The sequence below is a fragment of the Scardinius erythrophthalmus genome (assembly GCF_964197995.2).
Source record: "Scardinius erythrophthalmus genome assembly, chromosome: 14".
Taxonomy (NCBI): domain Eukaryota; kingdom Metazoa; phylum Chordata; class Actinopteri; order Cypriniformes; family Leuciscidae; genus Scardinius; species Scardinius erythrophthalmus.
The window spans coordinates 24696378-24705455 of record NC_138234.1 but is presented as its reverse complement, the minus strand read 5'-3'; the positions used below and the strand labels follow the sequence as shown (position 1 = coordinate 24705455).

Here is a 9078-nt window from a genome sequence, read left to right as displayed (position 1 = left end):
AAAAGAGTTTCAGGTGTCCTTTCATCTGCTATCCTTTCAAGTTTGAGATAAATGGTGGTTAAACTCATTGATCGGAGGTGTTTATTACACTGTTTATCTCTTGTTAGCCATCTAGTCTTTTTATATGCAGCTCATTTACAAAACATGAGTGTTTTATTTAAGCTGTTATGACTGCTGGCTTATCACCTATAGTAACTGAGAGACTGAAAGAGACATAAATAAAAAACAAGACAGATCGCAGTGGGTGGTGTGGACGCAGTCTGTCGGGACGGGGTTAGGGCTGTGTATTTAATGGTTTGTCTGCACTGTGATAATTTAGACGCAGAGGCTCAACAGGAGGACATGCCCTGCCATTCATCTTCATTTTAATTGGGAACATTTTGTGTTTGGTGTTTCTCAGCATTAATAATCTAAAAGCCCTGAGCTGTTTTGGTTAAATCTAATTAATGGCCTCAAAACAGGTGCATTTGCGTCTCTGTGTGTGTTCCAGCGAGAGCAGAACAGACAGATTGGGTCTTAAATGAAGACGAATAGAGTAGAAACTAGATTTTTAGAATTTCACGATGAGAAAATGTGAGTGGCACTTGCCAGTGCGAAACAAGCTTTGCTATGTGGTTGCTAGGGGGCTCAAAGTGGTGTATGATTCGGGTCCCTCCTTCAGTGTCTACATGAATTTTTATTCCCTCATTTTAAGGCTATTTTTCACACTTAAGTTTGTGGGGCCCTATAACAATTTTTTTCTGTTTTAAATTTTCTGGATTCCATTTTTTTATAATTAAATTTTAATCATCAAAAAGGATGTCTAATCAACTGAATTGATACAACTTTAACGATTTAATAATTTATTAAACTATTAATAATATTAGTGCCTTATGAAATGTTTTCCTTTTCTTAAATAAAATTTTTCGTGATTCAGTGTTTTATGATTTAATAAAAATTTTGTGTAAAAAACTGGGGTGACGAAATGAATGCATATAACCTCAAACATATAATTCATCTTAAAATGGAATAAATTCCATAAATTGTTTTGGCAAACAAAGTGCCTAGGTTTACAGTTTAAATGAAAACATGGATGAAACTGTGATATTACTTAAATTATGTTTTATGAAACTTTTATTATTATTATTACATTGAAAAGTACATACTCTACAATAGTAACATATTTCTGTCATAATTTCTTCAAGTTAAACTGAACTTTTATTTTGGCGTGCTGTAGTGAAGACATGCAGACTTCATATTTAAATAGTCTTTTTGCGGTCCATATCACTTAATTAAGGTACTACAGCCGCTTTTTTTATTTATTAAAACATTTTTATGACTGGATTTCAAGATTCCGCCCGTGTTTTCCGAATCGCAGACATCATAGGGCCCCGAGTATGAGCAATAGTATTAATTACATAAATATTTGTTTGTTTTGCAGTTCACTTTGGACAACAACAATGCCTGCACCGCTAATATAAGAAAGGAGGGAAAACTGGAGGAAAGTGATGCATTTTAATGGGAATAAAGGACAGTTAAGGTTTCATGAGGATAGTCAGAAACACAGCGTTGCTTACCAGTCGAATATTGATAATTTGCATACAGTAGGTGGTCAGAACATATAGCTGAAGTGGAAAGACACTTTCCAAACATCAGTGAAGTCAGAAACTGTTTGATAAATACACAGAGGAACCTCAAAAACCGGCTCTAGTCAGTTTATTGCTTTTCCTAAATTGCTTGTTCCTTCCTGTAGGTGTGTGTGTGTGTGTGTGTGTTTGTGTGTGTATGTGTGTGAGGCAGGACAGATTTGGCAGCGTCTTATAAGCAAATGCAGTCCGCGCCACAGTGACACCATGGCCGCCCATGCAGCTAATGCGACAGCATCTCTGCAAAGTCACACTCTAAAGATAGGCTACCTGAACTCCAGCGGCTTGGCCACAGTACGCTACGTATTTTATTAATTACATTTTTGGTGAGCTATCATACTGGGTTTATAATGTTATGTTTGGCTCAATAAATCAACGAAAGCTTTGGTTAAATAATTGTTTTTTAAATGAGATTGGAAATCTTCGGTCTAGCCCACGTTCACACAAACCTGCCACATTAATCAATCTCATGCAGCAGATGAATAAATCTTTCTAAATGTCAGATAATAACCGTCTGAGATTCTTAAATAGGCACCAAAGTAACCCTGAGATTAATAAAACCTGGTGCAAGCACAGTCTCAAAATGACTTGGCTTGGGGTTTTACAGTTTTGGGCACAAATATTTAAAGAGTAACAGAGAGAAGATTTAAAAGATTTTTAAGATGTTAAGCAAAATGTCTAAACAGCTCTCCAAAAAACTTTGTTCCACAAAAAAAATCATGCTATGGTAAATCATTTTTCTAACTAAAAACAAAACTTTGTATGCGTTTTGGCCATTAATTTACACGACACCAGCGTTTTGTGGGCCTGAAAATGCAAACTTTTGAAAATGGGTTTCAAGTGCAAGTTTTTGAAAATGATAGCATTATCGTCTCTGTGTAAACTACAAAAACGCAAATTCGTGAAAATAGTTATAGTTACGTCATGCGCGTTCAGTCTATATGCGTGTAATATTTCTTTACAAAGTGACAGCGCCAACTACTGGCCTGGCATGAATAATACAGCATTTTTAGCCTTTTTTTTTTTTTTTTTTTTTTGCGGAGCCGTGTGAACAGGGATTGTTTTGACAACGCTGTCAAAATTTTGTCAAAAACGCTGTACACGAAAAAAGCAAAGGAAAAACGTTTTCGTTTTAGTACATTGTTGTAGTGTAAACGTACCCTAATTCATAATAATGAGATAGAAAGTTGAAATTATGACATACTAAGTCAATTATTAGATGTCGATAAAATGTCGAAATTGAGATAAAAGTCATAAACGTTGAAATGTTGGTTATAATTGTAGCTTTTTATCTCATAATTTTGATTTTTTGGTCATAATTATGACTTTGCATCTCATAGGCTAATACTGACTTTTTTCTATGCATGTAAATTGTAATAATTTTGAATTTTATATCATAATTATGATCTTTTGATCATTTCGATCTCATTATTGTCTTTTATGTCAATTGCGACATGTCATAATTGACATTTTATATTATAATTTTTTTTTGTGCTTTTTGTCCTTTTTGCTTAGCTTCAAAACACATGAAATATAAATGTTATGGTATTTTTGTTGTGCTTGTTGTCATTTTCATTGTACTGAAAAGTGTAGCTTGGACATTCTGTCGAACATTTTCTTCTATGTTCAACAAAAGAAAGAATGCTCAGGTTTGGAACACTGTGAGTAAATTATGACAGATTTTCTCTCTTGAACTATGTTGTTAAATTCAGACTATTATCACCCTGACTCAGGCAATGGAGAAGGGCAGCAGAGTTTGTCGGAGTGGCAAGCAGATCTAACGAGGCGTCCTGAGCTCTGACAGGGCCAGTGAGGCTGGCTGTGCCACGGCTGTCGCTTGTAGGAAGCTGATACACACGCACACACGAGGTGCCCAGCGGGGAGAGTGTCAGCTCAACTAACGGAGAATGACAGTCACCAGTGCCGCCGGATCACACATCAAGACGCACTTCAGTGCGCGTTTCCGGCTCGCTGTCTATTAGTGCGCGTGGGTAGGTAAACTGGTGCCATGTCTGCGAATATGCCTATTATTAGGCTTTACTCATAATTGTTTACCATGGCTGTGGTATTTTGGTATAAACTATTGAACATTTACCATGATAAAAACAGTCGGCTGTATCAAACATCACCCTGAACATCTGAAAACATGCAATTAGGTGCGTTTCTGGCAGAACGCTTTACAGCGCTTCAGTATCTTCTGTTCATAAATCAATAAGGAAGTATTTTCAGGCTGGTCTGACTTGCTCCTTGTGTACATTCGCATGCTAATCGGCTGAGCAAATCTTTCATGACACTTTGAATGATAGCAGATGCTCCAGTGAGTCAAGGTCAAGGTGTGCACTGATCATTATGTTTGCGTATTCTTCCGATAATTCTTAAAAATAGACCAAGAAAGAAAATTATGTTTTCAGTGTATTTACTATTTACGGTTACACTTTATTTTAAGGTGTCATTGTTACAGTGTAATTATATATTTAAGTACTGAGTAATATTAAGCAACTAGGCTACATGTACTTACTATAGGGTTATGGTAGGATTAGGATTTGGTTGAGGGTTAGTTGCATGTAATTATGTATAATTTATAGTTATTACTAAGTGCATGTAACATATGTAACAAGGACACTGTAAAATAAAGTGTTACCCTATTTACATCTATATAGCTGTTTTGGTAACACTTTACAATAAGGTTTCATTAGTTAATATATTAACTAACAATGAACATAATATTTGTTACAGTATTTATAAATATTTTGTTAATATTAGTTAATAAATACAGTCGTTAATTAAAAATTAAAAAATAATTTAATTAAAAAATACAGTCGTTCATTGTTTGTTCATGTTAGTTCACAGTGCACTAACCAGTGGCGCCTCCAGAAATTTTTCATGGGGGTGGCCAGATGGGGTCACTTAAAATCTTGGGGTGGCACACCAAAACTATAAACCATAATTTCAGAATTGTTTTCTACTGTTGTAGTAAACCGGCCTGTAGAAAACTATCAGAAAGACTTAAGGAAACTCCTACTGATATACTATATGATGGTTTATTGTGTTATATTTAATGTTACTAATGATATAATATGCATAGACTAATAACAGTAAATTTTATTTTGCAATTATATTTGGCATAAGGTGTACATTTATTGCAAACAAAACAGTTACTGGGGAAAAGCAGATACTGGCAGATACAAATATATTATATTTATATATTAATGTCAATAATTCAGAAGTGTATATATTTATATAGCCTACACTACAAAGAAATAATATACAATTCAATTATGCATATTTTAAATGTATTGAGCAGGCTAGGTATAAAAAATATAGGCTTTTAATAATCTTTCAGTGCGCAAAACCATGATAATATGAAATGCTTCAAAACAGAGCGCACAAAGCGGGTATGCGCATCGCGGGTGCAGAATGATGAGCTCAAAGCAACATGGAGTCACAGTGTGCAGCGCTGCGCTGAACAAGTGCGCACTTAAAAGTTCACGGCACAAAGCAAAGAAATGTCGAGCGAACAAATCCTAGTGTCTATCTGTCCAACAGTTTATTGATCATTTGTTTCACAGTTTTAAATTCCAGTTATTGTGCGTTTGATGCCGATTCATAGTCCTTGTGATGTGTGTGATACAAGCACACGGTAGTGAGTCGTTTAAAAACAGCAACAAACTCCAACAGTGATTTTATGCAAATCCACAATCTTTTATCTACAGATAATGCATTATAATGTGAATATATCATATTGGAGAGTTTTACCGTGCGTCCAACCGGAAGAGGCGCGCGCGCTGTTTGAATACTGAATGGAGAATGATTGACCGCCACAGAGGAGGGAAAACGAGTTTCCATAAACTTAAATGATGTAAATAGACTTCAGTCCCTCACATTAAGCTATGGAATGACTTCAGATGACTTTGTCACCCAAACTGACGAGGTAGTCTTCTTCGTCTTCTTTCTTAACTTATTTTGAAATTGTTGACCGACGGGCACGCGCTGAGCTGTTGCTGTCTGAGCGCGCAACAGCGGCATTGACGGAGGGGCGGGGGCTATTTTCTTACAGTCTATGGGCGGGGGAGTACTGGCTACTGTGTGCGATCGAAGGTCTAGAGCAGCCTGCCTGGCTGTGCATTAGGGATGAAGTGCATAACTGATGCTACTAAAATTTATACTGGCCAGCGGGGTGGCCAGGAGTCGGCCAAGGCCACGGCCACCCCTGGCCACCCCCTGGTGGCGCCATTGGCACTAACTAATGTTGACAAATAAAACTTTTGATTTTAATAATGTTGAAATTAACATTAATTTAGATTAGTAAATGCTGTAAAAGTCTTGTTCATTCTTAATTCATGTTAGCTAAAGTAGTTGACTAATGGTAACTAATGAAACATTATTGTAAAGTGTTACCAGTGTTTTTATGCACTTTATGTTGAATTCTCCTGCAAAATCAATTTTCTTTCTATCTTTTTAGCAACTTAATTTCAACCAATTAAAGGACAACCATAAGCAAGGTGCAATATAACGTACTGTATATACATACTAAATAGAATATGTGCTGTAAATATACATATGATTTGATATATAATCTGCAATAATCTACAGAAATAGCAGGAGCAATAAAAGCTGCAGCAATAATCTACAGCAGCAGCACCAATAAAAGCAGCAGCAGCAGCAGCAGCAATAATCTACAGCAGCAGCAATAACCTGCAGCAGCAGCAGCAGCAGCAATAATCTACAGCAGCAGCAGCAATAATCTACAGCAGCAGCAATAATCTACAGCAGCAGAAGCAATAAAAGCAGCAGCAGCAGCAATAATCTACAGCATCAGAATCAATAAAAGCAGCAGCAGCAGCAATAATCTACAGCAGCAGCAATAAAAGCAGCAGCAATCTACAGCAGCAGAAGCAATAAAAGCAGCAGCAGCAGCAGAAGCAATAAAAGCAGCAGCAGCAGCAGCAATAATCTACAGCAGCAGCAATAATCTACAGCAGCAGCAATAATCTACAGCAGCAGAATCAATAAAAGCAGCAGCAGCAATAAAAGCAGCAGCAGCAGCAGCAATAATCTACAGCAGCAGAAGCAATAAAAGCAGCAGCAGCAGAAGCAATAAAAGCAGCAGCAGCAATAATCTACAGCAGCAGAAGCAATAAAAGCAGCAGCAGCAGCAATAATCTACAGCAGCAGAATCAATAAAAGCAGCAGCAGCAGCAATAATCTACAGCAGCAGCAATAAAAGCAGCAGCAATAATCTACAGCAGCAGAAGCAATAAAAGCAGCAGCAGCAGAAGCAATAAAAGCAGCAGCAGCAATAATCTACAGCAGCAGCAATAATCTACAGCAGCAGAATCAATAAAAGCAGCAGAAGCAATAAAAGCAGCAGCAGTAATAATCTACAGCAGCAGCAATATAAGCAGCAGCAGTAATAATCTACAGCAGCAGAAGGAATAAAAGCAGTAGCAGTAATAATCTACAGCAGCACCAATATAAGCAGCAGCAGTAATAATCTACAGCAGCAGCAATAATCTACAGCAGCAGCAGCAATAATCTACAGCAGCAGCAATAATCTACAGCAGCAGAAGCAATAAAAGCAGCAGCAGCAGCAGCAATAATCTACAGCATCAGAATCAATAAAAGCAGCAGCAGCAGCAGCAGCAATAATCTACAGCAGCAGCAATAAAAGCAGCAGCAATCTACAGCAGCAGAAGCAATAAAAGCAGCAGCAGCAGCAGAAGCAATAAAAGCAGCAGCAGCAGCAGCAGCAATAATCTACAGCAGCAGCAATAATCTACAGCAGCAGCAATAATCTACAGCAGCAGAATCAATAAAAGCAGCAGCAGCAATAATCTACAGCAGCAGCAATAAAAGCAGCAGCAGCAGCAACAATAATCTACAGCAGCAGAAGCAATAAAAGCAGCAGCAGCAGAAGCAATAAAAGCAGCAGCAGCAATAATCTACAGCAGCAGAAGCAATAAAAGCAGCAGCAGCAGCAATAATCTACAGCAGCAGAATCAATAAAAGCAGCAGCAGCAATAATCTACAGCAGCAGCAATAAAAGCAGCAGCAATAATCTACAGCAGCAGAAGCAATAAAAGCAGCAGCAGCAGAAGCAATAAAAGCAGCAGCAGCAATAATCTACAGCAGCAGCAATAATCTACAGCAGCAGAATCAATAAAAGCAGCAGCAGCAATAATCTACAGCAGCAGCAATAAAAGCAGCAGCAGCAGCAGCAGCAATAATCTACAGCAGCAGAAGCAATAAAAGCAGCAGCAGTAATAATCTACAGCAGCAGCAATATAAGCAGCAGCAGTAATAATCTACAGCAGCAGAAGGAATAAAAGCAGTAGCAGTAATAATCTACAGCAGCACCAATATAAGCAGCAGCAGTAATAATCTACAGCAGCAGAAGGAATAAAAGCAGCAGCAGCTGCTGCAATCAGGCAATCAATCTCTCAATGTGTTCATATTTTCTTTGTATGACAGCCTGGCCAAAAATGATGTCGGCTCAATTTGGTATGTTTCATTGCGTTATAACAAATACAACAATTGACTTCAAGCACAACTATATGCAATATGCTTACAACATCTTTAACTCATTTTGAATAATATTAGAATAAAGGGTGAAGACATCACTTTTGGCCACGACTATATGGCTGATGTGCTGAAATTAGTAATATTTCAATAAAGCCTTTGTCATTATTTTCAGTTGTTTTTACATAAATTTGGCTTACACTTTTCATCTCCATATATTTTGCTAGAAAAATTGACATACTCAACAAGATTGTGGACCATCCTTTGTGTGGCTCTCACCAAACCCAAGAAAGCAGCCGAGACATCCATGTTCACTCCGAACTGCTGTCCTCGTTGCTTTCATCTTCGGACTTCTCTCACCTAATTTCATCTTAAATTGGTCTGGGGATTTAGGAAAGGTCTAGATTCTAGATGTGAGCTTGAACAGCTTGCTTAGGGTGATTGTCAGCAGGCCATGGAATGCATTTCCAGATGAGCTAATCAGTGTATGGGGCGGCTCATTACAAAAATGACACTGAGCATTTCCAATCTGTTGCGTTTTCTTTAGAGGTCTCAAAGTGATTGCAACCCAGTGGGAGATGAAACTGAGTAGGAAAAAATACAATTGTACGTTTGTCTAAACTGACCTGAGCTTTACTTGCCATTCGTGATTAACCAAGCAAAAGTTCCTGAAATTTGCATCATCATTATTGATTTTTTTTTTTGTATTTTTAAGTTATTCATTTATTTTATTTAATATTTATTTTATTCAATTTGTTAAATAGCGCCTCACATTGCATTAACTAACAATTTTAATTATGCAAAAATTGTCAAAATATTATTCAATAGTTAGTGTATTTAGGGCAGCTAAAACACTAGCTTTAAGACTAGATGATTAAAGTTTGGTGAAAAACGTTGATGTTGGCTTGATAATGCCTTAAAATAAGCTTGAAAA

The 9078-nt window shown here is 37.2% G+C and overlaps 1 long non-coding RNA gene across 1 annotated transcript; it reads left to right on the top strand.

Annotated features, from left to right (window-relative positions):
* The first annotated feature begins 3477 nt into the window (after window positions 1-3477).
* Window positions 3478-8316, top strand: LOC308701609. The gene is made up of 3 exons (XR_014031476.1): window positions 3478-3616; window positions 6088-6127; window positions 6219-8316. It is a non-coding gene; the product is annotated as an uncharacterized lncRNA (long non-coding RNA).
* Window positions 8317-9078: the final 762 nt, after the last annotated feature.